Genomic DNA, 13,695 nt, shown 5'->3' with positions numbered 1-13,695 from the left:
AAACTTTTTACAAAAACACGCTGTAAGACTCTCCAGATATTCCGCCACATCAATAAATCTGCACTAATAACAGCGTGTTTTTGTTACGTTCAAAATTTGGTTCTTGTAAAATTTTATGAACCATTCGTTTTTATCTAAAAGCTTTCGTCTATTTCATAAAAGCTTTTATATTTCAGGGTTTCCATGATACTTATTTTGTGAATTTTGCATAGGCATCTGCACGTAAAATGTGTTACTTGATGACAACCCCGATAAACAGATGAAAAACAAAAAATAAGAAAACATTTCGTGTGTCAACCTCCGAAAGGGAAAGAACGTAGAAAAGCGAACAACCGATAGCGTCTAAAAATTGTCTAGAAGCGTCACATAATTTGATTTTCAGATTACTTTGGCAAGGGAAATTGCCTTAAACGCCGTTTTTTGGATTTTTAGAGTTGGTCCATAATTTTTCATCTAAACTTCAACACTTTTGTCATCTATAAACAAACATCAAAAATTGTCCATCATCAATAACCTCAAATTCATCTTTCATCAAAGTTCAATTGGTTTTCATCTATAATTACTACAAACACCATCTCAAAAACAAGAAAAAGCTTTCTGGCTAATTTGGAGATTCCTAATTTGGATTGAAGTCTACAGTGGATTTTTTGTGAAAAATGCCGGGGGATCCAGGAGATCCTCCACCTACAAGGGACAAAGGTGGGGGAAAGAACATTAGTGCGGTGAAAGTGTCAGTTAAGAGAGGTCCGGGTCGTGAGGGAACGTCGGGCAAGTCAAAAGAATTAAAATTGGATGCTGAGTCTGGATTAGTCAAGGACATGGTAGGTGAGAATGGTGCAAATAATAGCATATTTAATGAAATGCTGCAAGCTAATAATAATCGTGAAAGTAATATTGAAATGAATAACAATGATAATGAATCGATAGCTAGTAATGCATTTCCCGATAGAAATGCAACTACTGATGCTACCCCGGTATCTGAAGTTAAAAAAGATAAATTATACTATGACGACTCGCATGGCGGTCCATATATAGTGTATGTAGATACTTTGCTTAAAAATAACGTTAGACAACCGTTAAATCTTGTCACTGTCCTAGAGATTAAAGATGTAATATGCGTTACTAAGATTGGTTTTGGAAGAGGAAAAATAGTCTTCAAAAATGCTACGGCGGCCTTGTTTTTGTTGATGATGCTAGAATAGCCTCGGCCGGCTATGAACCAAAGATCTTGCCACACTTTTTATAAAAGTGGGGACTAGTATATCCTGTAGATGCAAATACAGAAGAATTTGAATTTGAACAATTTATATTTAGTCCAGTGGACATTTTAAAAATTGAAAGGGTTATGAGAAAAGAAGGTGATGATATCATTAAAACTAAACGTATAAAAATCCTATTTAAAGGACTGAATATACCTACTGAAATCTCTGTATATAATTTTGCCAAACTAAATGTGCATCCTTTCATACCTTTCTCCCAATGCTACAGATGTTATAGATATAATCACTTTGCAAACACTGTAAGCAAAAAACGCCTACATGTTCAACGTGTTTCACCAAACATGAGGCAGAGGTACAGTGCAGTGAGGAAAAAATTATTTGTTCAAACTGCCATAGTTACCACGTGCCAACATCTAGAAACTACCCAGCTAGGACTAAAGCATTTAATATCAAAAGAATTATGACCTTGGAAAATCTTTCCATTAGTGAAACCAAAAAAAATATCCAGCTATTTTTAGTAACAGATTCTATCTATTAGACCAAGATATCGACCAGGGTTTCCCTGTACTTAAGACAAATAAAGTCATTGAGAAAACCAATAAATCAGCGCCTATAAATGCTAACGAATCTGCTAGATTCATCCATAACATACAATCATATGCGAAAATTACTAAAAATAATAAAAACAGAATAAGAGAAGAGGAAAATTCGAAGAAATTGCAACAGCTTCATCGTGAAGCGCTGGCAGAAGGGGATTATTATGAATCACCTAACGGCACAGCATTGCAAAATCTTGAGAAAAATAAGATCTCAGAGTTTGAAAAAGTTATGAATAACATAACACAAACTATAAACAGTTTTATGGCCACTGCCACCAAAGTAGATAGAGAAGAAGTTAATTTTATTAACAAATTAAGAGACGAAATACATATCGGTAGAAATCAGTTAGATTTAGAAAATATAAAGAAAGGAATAACAGATAATAATAATATTTATATTAATAATAACAAATCATAATAAATAAGAATGAAGTTGCTACAATATAATATCCAAAACGTTTGTAATCAAAATAATAAGAATCTTTTAGAGTTGTATTTACAACATAATTCAATTGATGTAGCTTTAATAACCGGAACATGGCTTCGGGGTAATTCGACGTCAAACGTCTGTAACTATAATTTTGCTTTTAAAAATCGCCCGGATGGATATGGAGGAGTGGGCATCTATGTTAGAAGAGGAATTCAATTTACTTTATTAAAAATTGATATTGATATGGAAGTTGTGGGAATAAAAACACTTAACTTAAGGAATAATTACATTTTTGTTGTGGTATATATTCCACCTAATACTCGAAGGGACCGTTTTAACACTATAGTGAATAACCTCTTTAGTTTTTTTGAAAATGTAACAATGCCAATGTTAATAGTCGGTGACTTTAATGCTAGGTCGACATCAAGGGGGGATTCGGTGACTGATTCACATGGCACAGTCCTTGGTGAAGCAGCTACTGAAAGCAATTTTTTTTTTTTGTGAATAATGGCCAACCAACTTTTCAGATACAGGATACTGCCGTTGTGTAAGGTTAGTTCCACAAAACTTACAAATAGTAATCATTTACCTATAATCATTGATCTACAAACAGACCCACAACCACCAAAGGGATCTAAAATAATTCGAAGAAAAGCTGTATTCGAGAAAATAAGAAATATGGAGGTGGGCACATCCATTCAAGATTTCAATAGTAAAATCCATAGCATTGTTAATAACAACACAATAACAATTGACTCCAGAAATAGATATGTACCTAAAAGATGGTGGAATGAAGAAGTCCAGAAACTGTTCAGATTAAGACAAACAACAAAAGCAAAGTATTTTAAATCCAGAACCCTTGAAGACCTTCGGGATTACCAAAAAGCTGTAGATACTCTGAGCGACAAAATTAAAGAACTTAAAGATACAAACTTTTCCAATACACCAGAGGAATTATCCTCTAGTTTCTCTCCTAAAACATTCTGGAAATCAATGAGAAATATAAGAAAATATAAACAACCCAAGAGCGTGAACCCCTCCTGGGATGAAGAACAAAAAAGGGAGTACCTGGAATTCGTTGCTTCTTCATCGAATTCTAATGAACAGGATCACGGGACGACTTTCTCGGAACCAAATAGCTCCACAATGACACCATCTGAAGTTTCCTTGGATGAGTCAGATGATCAAATATCAGATCAAATATTGTAAGAGGTAGAAGATCAGATACAAAACATATAAATTTTTGACGTGGAAGAAGTTCAAGAGTCTACAAACTCACCTCTTACACAGATAACTGTTTTTCCGCAATCACCGTCTTCTGTACAACATAACGGAGGGAATAGTTTAATAACTAAGAATGTTTTTTCATTTGAGTGTTTCAAAAGATTTCTTCAATCAAGGAGCTCAGCTTCAGTCACCGGACTGGATATGATTTCTTATAATTACAGTTGAACCTCGATTATCCGTGAATCGATTATCCGGGAACCTCCATTATCCGTAATAGAAAAGAAATGTTGGACTTTGTTCCAGTTCCTCTATTTTTCGTTATAAACTTCATTATCCGGCATTAAAAGAACATTTTCATATTAATTTGATTAAGCAAACAAAAGGTAAACAAACAAAAACTGGAAATTCTCCCTTATTACATAATTTGTGTGTTTATGGTATCACAAAAACCATGGGACAAAGTCAATTCAGATGAATCTGATGATCTTTTATTTTTTAAAATTTTGGAGGATTGCCGTAACAAACTTAAACAAATTGCAGATTTTCATATTATTGTACGATACTGTACCATTTTTACTTCAAAATATGTTCAAAAACTGCATAAAAGCATTGCCTCCATTATCCGGGAAAAATCGATTATCCGTAATGCCTCCGGTCCCGACCATCACGGATAATCGTGTATATCAAAAATGTATCTCCAGAAGCCTTGAAAGCCTTCTTTAATATTATACATGAAATATGGAAAAAGGGAGGAGTGTCTCCAATATCAAAACCTGGTAAAAATCTGACAAGAGTCGAGAACTATAGACCTATCTCACTTTCGTCTGTACCTTTAAAGTGTTTAGAGGCTATGCTAAAAGATATAATTCAAAAACATATGGAGTGTAAAAATCTGTTTCCGGAAAGATCATATGCCTTCCGCCCGGGTCGCTCAAGCTCTATGTGTATAAATAATCTAATCAATAACATACATGCGTTAATCTAGAGGAAATCATGTTTTAGGTCTATTTGTTGGTGTGTAAAAGTCGTACGATTGTGTACAAGTTGCCTTTTTGAGGAATCAAATGGAAGAACTTGAAGTAGACAGATCCGTGGTTTCATTGGTAACGGATTTCCTCCACAGGAGGAATCTCGTCCTGGGAACCCACAAAGTATCCATAAGTGGTGGTTTGGCTCAGGGGAGCGGCCTGAGTCCCATCCTTTCTAATACATATACGATTCCCTTACATAACATAGTTTCAGCAAACTGTTTATTATATCAATTTGCTGACGATTTTTTCCTGGTAATATATCATCCTGATTTTATAACAGCAAAAGCTATATTGGAAGACAAAGTCTCCGAGTTCTCAAATCGTTGCAGAAATTCGAAATTAAAATTTAACCTAAATAAGACCACAGTGGTTCATTTTAATAGAAGGCCAAGACAAATAAATCTGACGTTTGACAATGTAGAAATCCAACAAGTAAGTAACATTAAATATTTAGGGTTTTATGTCGCATCTAACAATTCGGCTAAAGACCATGTACAAAACACCTTAAAAGAAGTTGAAAAAAGAAACAAATTTATAAATATTTTGGGAGGTTGTAGTTACGGGTTAAACCCAGAAAAATCATTGTTATTGTTCAGGACTTGCATCAGATCTAAAATCGAGTATGCATCGGCTGCTTTGGCTAATGCAGACAAAGGGTCTATCAACAAGATCAAAACGTATGTAAACTCTTGCTTAAGAAAATCTTTGGGAACGATAAGATCTACACCAGTTGAATGTCTATATCACATAGCTTCTGAGCTCCCACCTAGGCACAGGTTATACTTATCAGCAGCGAAGGAGATTGTCAAGGCTTGTGCCTACAAACTTCCCATAATGAATATGTTTAGAAATCTGACTTGGCCCATTAACACTGGCATGTATAAGACATATCGCTCATTTACTCAAAGAGTGGCATAACTCAAAAAAATGTGTTTTCTGAGTTAGCAATTTCTATTTCTACTTCATCTACTTTATCTTGTGTCAAACTTTTGTGCTGATATCTCTAAAACTCAACGAGTTACAGCTCATTTACTACGAGTTTCGAATAATTCAACACAAAAGTTTTTTGAGTTTATGAATCACTAAAAAACTCCAAATCATGCTTGATTTTGCACAGAAATTTAGCATTTGTATCTGTCTAGCTGTTTACAAAATATGGTACATGTAGTTATTTTAGTTTTTGTGTAATAATCTTTTTAAGTTGGGAAGTCAAATTTCAAACTCCAACTTAAAACGCGTTTTTCTCGAAACTAGATTTTTTGAGAAGTGTCACTCTTTGAGTAAATGAGCGATATATTAGATTCAAAAATGTGATCGATGCTGTTGGTCATACATCACCAATAAGTCCAAATAATCATAACATTTTAATCTGTGAAAAATTTTTAATGGTATAACCTCATAAAAGGCAAATGTGCCAATATCAATTATAAAACAACTCTTCGACGAAAAAATAACCACACTTATAAACAAACAATTTGAAATTATTTTTACAGACGGTTCCGTGTCCTCAGATTTTACGGGGTCGGCTTTCATACACGAAAGTCAAGGGACAGTTTTTTCCTATTACTGTTATAAAGATATGAGTTCAATGTCGGCCGAGTTAATAGCTTTGGTAAAGGCTTTGGAATATGCGATTAATAATGATTTACGCAAAGTAGCAATTTTGACAGATAGTTTGAGCGGGCTTTTGGCTATTAAAAATAACAAGAAATGTAATTATTTGGTAGATAAGATAGTACGGTTGTCTAACGAATTTACGGGAGAGATTGAATTTCATTTTATCCCAGGACATACGGGAATAAGGCTTAATGAAACAGTTGATCAGGCGGCTAAGAGAGCCAGTGAATTCGGCACTCAACTCGAAATGCCCTTGACTATATCTGACGCAGTTATGCAAATTACACAAGAATTATGGTCCGCTTGGTCAGCAGAATATACAGACCGTGGCGAGTTCAGTTCGTCTCACTACTTTGCTATCTTTCCTGATACCTTGAAACGCCCATGGTTCCACAATACCTCAGCCAGTCCGACAGAGATTAAACAAATCAACGGAATCCTGACAAACCATGCTTTTTGTAAATTTACACTTGAAAGAATGAAAGCAGCCCTTCAGCATTATGCGAAGAATGTAATTTGGAAGAAAATGTTGATCATATACTATTTCAATGTCAGAAGTTTTCACAAGAAAGGAGCATACATCCGCTCATTCAAAATTCAAGATCCACAGTGGAGTTCATTAGCAGATATGGAATTGAAAAAAACCCTGTTTTAACAAAGTTCCTGAATAAGATTGAATTTAAACTTTAAATAGTTTTTTGCTTGTTGTGGTGACATAGCGGCCAAAAAACACCAAAGGAGTATTCACTCCTACCCAGGGCGACAACTTTAAACTCAAAAAAAAAAAAAAAAAATAAGAAAAAAATGTAATCAAATTTGTCCAAAAATAATTGTGATAATAGGGGCAAAGACATAAATACAACTAGGACTAGACAAAATGCATGCAACAAAAAAAATGTTTACGAAACTTTGTATAGAAACATTACCATTAACAGGTTGCAGTTAATTCAAAATCGCAACCAAGGAGGAACATTTCATGTAATGGTATCAGAAACGAAATTTATGCATTCAAGGATCTATTCAAGAATAATTCTATGTCAATTGGATCGGTAAATTCGGTTAAATACGTAAAAATGTATAAAAGAAAAAAATGTTATATCACCATATCGTAATATAACATTATGTTAAATTCAAAAGCCATTCACTGAAGAATGATAGCAAAAAAAATGTCTTATCTTGTTGTATTTATGTCTTTGATAGGGGTGTCTTTTTACTTACTAAATGTTGCCGAAACATTTTTTCAGCAACTTTTCCTTTATACAACTGTCAAAATTGGCAACATTAATAATAATTATTACTAATTATCACGTAAAAAGACACACCTAATATGAAGAAACCGATGAATAAACCGATGAATAAAATTGCATTCCCTTCCAGTTTTCATGTGTTTTGTACCATTTATTACTCAAATTATTTAATTTTCATTCAAAACGATGGGTATTTTCCATTCGTTTATTTTTGACGTATTCGTTCGTCTGATTTTGTTACGAAAACCAAAAAAATTGCGAAAATCAAAAGCTTTCATTTGTTTGTCACACGAATACAAACGTCAATCGCTATGAAAACCAAATTGTGTCTTCGTTCATGAAATCGACGAACGAATGGGCAAAAACTTCTTACGCATACACAAATAGAAAATAATATGAATCTTTATTTATTTAAATGTGGGCAAACCAATAAAAACAACAATGACTGACAACAGACACAATATCGTAACACTGTCCCCCGCCTAAGCCTGTTCGTCGCGAATAGGCACAGATCCACCTTTTTCATAGGCAGCTAATCTTTCTAGATGTACAACTTTCATTTTAAATTTCGGGCTCTTATATTTCTGTATTCTATAGACCACGATGTTTAGTTTCTTAATTACCAAGTAAGGTCCATCCCAGTGAGTTTGTAGCTTGGGAGACAAACCTTTCTTTCGTTGCGGGTTATATAGCACGATCATATCGGGCTTTCATTTTATTACTTGTCATTTTAATTCGTCTCCACACGAATTCATGTAGTTCGTTAAGGTCATATTTCTCTTGGCAAAGGTTTTGATTGTCTTCATTAGCCACTGAAGGCTTAACACTGTATTCCATATCACCAGGGAATTTGAGCTCAGTTCCAAAGACGTTTTTTGCAGGTGTTCTAGAGGTGGAATCGTGAACAGCTGTTCTGTATGCTAGCAGAAATTTTTGTGTGTTTATTCCAGTCCTTCGGATGTGAATTGTTTTGGTTTTTCTTATGCCATATATCTCACACATTTCCTTGAATACTGCAGATTCAAAATTTCTTCCCTGGTCAGAGTGTAACTCGAATGGAACACCATAACGGCACACCCAGTTGTTCACATATGCATTTACAACTGTTTTAGCTTCTTGGTTAGGAATAGCATATACATACCTCCGGCCACTTGCTGAAATAATCCACAACCACTAGAACGTAACGGTTTTCGGCATCACTTACACGGAAAGGACCTGCTATGCAATTTGCTATCCAATCGGCTACTACTTGTTGTCAACCGACCGTTGCACAGTGGATCCACCCATTGCTGAAATAATCCACAACCACTAGAACGTAACGGTTTTCGGCATCACTTACACGGAAAGGACCTGCTATGCAATTTGCTATCCAATCGGCTACTACTTGTTGTCAACCGACCGTTGCACAGTGGATCCACCCATTGGCCAAAAATAAAAAAAGTGAATGTAAACTGGCAACTCTGACAACTATGACATGGACCTTTTTAAAAATATATTAGTTTTTGTTTCATTCGAACGCGATCTTCTTAAGAATAGCTTCAAAAGTCGGAACATTTGACTAATATTTTTTGTTGTGAGTACAACCTATATTTTAAGTGCAAGTAAATATATTCAAAATATCGCGAAACAAATACGTATAGCAAATTATTATAGTGAATTTTGAAGGAGGAGGTAATAGCTTAATTTGCATTAAAAATAGTGTTTTAGCGTGTTGTGAAATTCTGGTTAGCTGCATATTTTCTTAGTATATTTTGTAATGCCAATTCGATCCTATACTTAAATTTGACCTAAGGTTTTAGTCATGATGCCCACCTGTGCCCACCTCGGGAATAATTTTCCAAAGTAGTTTATGGGTTTAAGATTATTCAGTGTTAAAATCAGCTGCCATCTGTGCCAGACTATAAATGGTAGGCCGCTGACTAAAGCTGCCCTAGAATAGGGTTTCTATGGATTTATTAGTGTATAACTCTGTTATCTGCCCACGTACATTAACATAATTGGTATCAGTGGCAAGATGAAGAAATCTTCTTCCAAATTTGTGTTACGCGGTACGTCCCTTCCAGGAAGAACGCTAAGATCTATATTAAAAATTTTACCAATTTTCAGAGAAAAATGTCGATTTTTTTAATCCGCTAAATTGGTTGGATTTTATGTAGTTTTGGAGATTTTTTGTTTTCCCAAGCCTATTTTTGCATCATAAGATAATCGGGACCTTTGTTCATGTCATTTTGTATTAACAGCATAAAACAATTCTTACCATATACCCCATCTAGAGGGGAAAGAGAGGAGAATGTTACGCTCGTGGTTTCTTAATTCATTAGCGGACTTTCGGCAGCTTTATCTTTTCGGCTAGGTTTTCTGTTTCTTCTTTATTTATTTTTATTAATTATTCCTACATAGTAATGCAAAAACTCTTTAGGACCAAAGTGCGCATTACAAATAAATACAAAATTTTCCATGACTAAGATAACATTATACAAAAATAAAAAAATATTGTTTGCAAAAATAACGACAAAAATTAAAAGAAAAAGAAACTAGAAAAACGGCTCCCCAGCCAAAAAAGAATTAAAGGTAATGAATTAAAATCCCATGTTAATAATAATGCACGTACTGCAGGCACTGGGCTACGTATTTAAGCATATGACATAATTACGTCTAAATGTATTGGGTGAATATGCAAAACTTCGCAAGTTAAGAGGCAGGTGATTCTAAAGCCTTGCTACTATAACAAGGAATGATCGATCATAGATACCGGACCAAAAGCGAGGGAGTAAAATTTGTGGATTGCGTAAGGATCGTGAGCTTTGAACAGAGTAATTCCGGTGTACCGTTTTTAATAATTTTATAAAAACATGACATAACCCGAACATCTATGTACGACTGAAACGTAAGTCCCAAAAACTGCAAAGTATAACTGGAGACATGATCTCTATAATTTAAACAATATACAAATCGAACTACCATATTAATTAATATAAGAATTCTGTCGAGGCACGACTGAATAGTGCCAGAGAATACCTCTATACCATAGGTAATAGTTGACATTAACAACGGATATGCAAGCTGCCGTCTAACAAAGAAAGGAAGGTAATAAGTAGTACAAATTAACTTACGCAAAATGGAAATAACCTTGGGAAATAACGTGTCAATGTGTGAACTGAAATCAAGCATGTAATCAATATATACGCCCAGACACTCAATCTTGTCAACTACCTCAACAATATTTCCATCAATAACCATGTGAAAGGAATGACTACTCTGACGTATAGAGCCTAACAGTAACGATTTAGTCTTACTCACATTAACAATAAAGTTATTGCGTTGCATCCAACAACTAACATTAATCAACACTGCATTGACAACTGGCAATAAACCAAAAGAATTTGAACCACGAAAAAATAGATAAATATCATCGGCATATATAAATGGCGAACATGCATCAGCATCAAGGGCATCATGGATATACATAACAAAACAGTAAGGGGCCCAAGACAGAACCTTGGGGTACCCCACTATCTACACCAGGGTACCTATTCTGTAACTTTTTAACAACTTTACTCATTGTTTATTTTACAACAATTTCATTTGTTTGTTTTGTAGTTGTTACAAAAACAAAAGAAATTTTAACAACTTTTCAATCGATAAAAGTTACAGAATAGGCCTACAGGAACACTTGAAACTAATCCATTTAAATCTACAAACTGAAAACGATCAAATAGGTAAGAGAAAATGTTATGTTAACCTGGCATAGCTTTGTGTCAGGCTTGGCACACAACGCAGGCATCGGCGTAAGGAGCGCCGTTGAAATAGGGTGGGCAGCAACAGCTGATAGTTGACATTTCGTTTCGGTTATGTGGCAACGCCGAAATGAATGACAATGCACATGCATTTATGCGGAAATGGCGCCATTTAAGTTCGATTGTCATTGCAAATAGAAAAGTGGAAGAGACAACAGCAAAAGAAGTCGTGCAAAAGAAAAAATAGGCATTCGCAAAAATTGACAAATTAGCAACGCCATTGTTGCAAAACTTAAATTTTCTAACAAGACCTAATTGGAAAACTTCTTTTGGCACGCAAATACTGAGTTTGGAGATACGGTGAGTGGTGGAAAAAGCCAAACAAACAATTATTTGGCAATTTATTAAATTGTGGTTTTTCCTATTTGGCATTTTTAGGATTTCTCCTTATGCAAAAAGGAACATACGCGTACAAAACCTCGTGTTGCAAATCTTGGTGTACAGCCACCAATGCCAAACAACTCCTGCACAAATACAATAAGAATTGCATATCATTTCCTGCAAATTGAAGGAGAATCCTGTGTGAAAATTTATATTCTTTGGAATTATGGAAATTTAGCTGTGCCGCAACGTAAGAATGTTCTCGAGCGTTGGCCCTCGCCGCCATTTTGAATTTTAGTGTTTCTGATGGTAAATCCAGTTATGGGCAGTAATTGCAAGCGACAGAAAACACGTTTCTAAAAAATCTTCGCAAGCCAACATCAAATTGCATTACCCCAATTGAAGCCTACCAATTTATAAGAGAACAAATCAAAATTCGTTGCGGTCAGCTAAACAAATTTTAAAGCAAGCCATTCCTGCTGCCTAAACAGCCACCATACGCCAGGAAGAAAATCCATAACCGAAAAAGGATATATTACCACACCAAGGTCCATGTCTAGCAATGGTGTTGTAATTTGAAGTGTCTCTGCGTGGAATAGCGCACAGTAGTGTAGCAGAATCATTTCCTTTGTCAACCAACTCCATGGATAATCATCACCGCTTCCATCAACTCGCCATTGCCGCCATCACCTCAACTCTTCCGTCATCTCCACCACTCATGACATCATACCATCGTGTCCACCAGCTGCAATCATCATCCTCGGCCACCACATTGTATAATTTTGTGCGCAACTGTTGCTGAATTAGATCAACTGTCACTCCATAACGTCACCTTTGGGAGCAGGTCAATATAAAGGGAAGTAACAAGCCATATAAAATCCCGTGAGTACAATATAAAGTGGAAATATTGAATAGTGCATATTTTGTCTTGTCATCCAGTTTCTCCGTCACAGACGGGGAAATCTGAGATCGATTGTTTTTTTACCCGATTCTTCGACGGTCAGCCGAAATTACATATCATCTTTTGGAGACTAATGAGGTGCTCCCACCGATTGGATTTCAACATTCTTTTTATATAGACATATTCTATATACATACGAGTATATAGCCATATATAATATATATAGTTATTTTGTGTTATTGTTGTAAGAAATTTGACAATCCAAAATAACGGTTCGTCGTTCCATACACGTGCCGTTTTACAACGGTAAAAGCATCACGTGCAAATTATAATCGCACATAGTGCACTTAACCACAGAAAAGATAATACCAATTTAGATTTCAATAGTTTTATTGGGATTTAACCCAGATCATGATCGATTTCTTATTTGGCTGTCCGTAATCCTTCGTCCGATACATGTCCGTCTGCAGATAAGCAAAAGTTTTTATCAGTTTTTTTTTCCTTTTTTACTCAGTATTAAGAATCTAAATTTATTTTGACCTAAATCGATATCCACCTTGACATTTGAAAAGAATCTAAATAGGTTCAAAGTAAATTTAGACCACATTAAACTTGTTTTCCTCGTTGATTTGCAAATATTTCTTATCTCGATCAAATTTCTTGGTCCTGTCAGAACCTTGTCGTCCGAATCAGTTCCGGTAAACCCCATTCCCCTTCTTAATCGTCCGAATACTCACCGAACTCCCTATTCATACCAAATTTTGAACAAATTTATAGTATCCAGATTATTTTAAATTGGTATTACCATTCAAACGACGGATCGTTTTTAATGATCTTTATAAGATTCTTGATGTTCTCGATTATTGTTTACATTGTTTAATCTCGTTTAAAGATAATAAGATTTTAATTCAAAATTATTCCAGACCATTTACTTCATATAAAGTTAATTGAACACATACCATTGAATTATATTCGCATTTATATCGGTATAAAGCAATTTATATTGTCTAATTTATACAGTATTAGGACCTCGTCCTGTATTCTATAAAGCGCCTAAGTGGCTTATATTTTTGTCATTTACTTTTGTTTTGTCAATGTTAATCCCATTTCTTTGATCTCCGTCCATCTATCCTTACTGGGTATTTACCTCATAATTTTATCCACTGAGCTCATTAGGTAAAAAAAAAAAAAATTGAGGGTAGTATTAAAAATTTTGGTGCACAGTGGCACGAATGGGAATGACATGCAAAAACAAATTTGAATTTTGTATGTATTTCTGAACTGAATATAAATTGAATTGTTCTT

General features: G+C 34.8%; 1 long non-coding RNA gene across 1 annotated transcript; it reads left to right on the top strand.

The window, feature by feature from the left end:
• Window positions 1–11,297: 11,297 nt before the first annotated feature.
• Window positions 11,298–13,356, top strand: LOC141402627 (uncharacterized). The gene is made up of 2 exons (XR_012412680.1): window positions 11,298–11,468; window positions 11,547–13,356. It is a non-coding gene; the product is annotated as an uncharacterized lncRNA (long non-coding RNA).
• The last annotated feature ends 339 nt before the right edge of the window (window positions 13,357–13,695 follow it).

This window comes from Musca autumnalis, unplaced genomic scaffold (assembly GCF_047663935.1).
Source record: "Musca autumnalis isolate F117 unplaced genomic scaffold, ASM4766393v1 scaffold_4, whole genome shotgun sequence".
Classification (NCBI taxonomy): domain Eukaryota; kingdom Metazoa; phylum Arthropoda; class Insecta; order Diptera; family Muscidae; genus Musca; species Musca autumnalis.
This window is presented reverse-complemented; position numbering and strand designations above follow the sequence as displayed.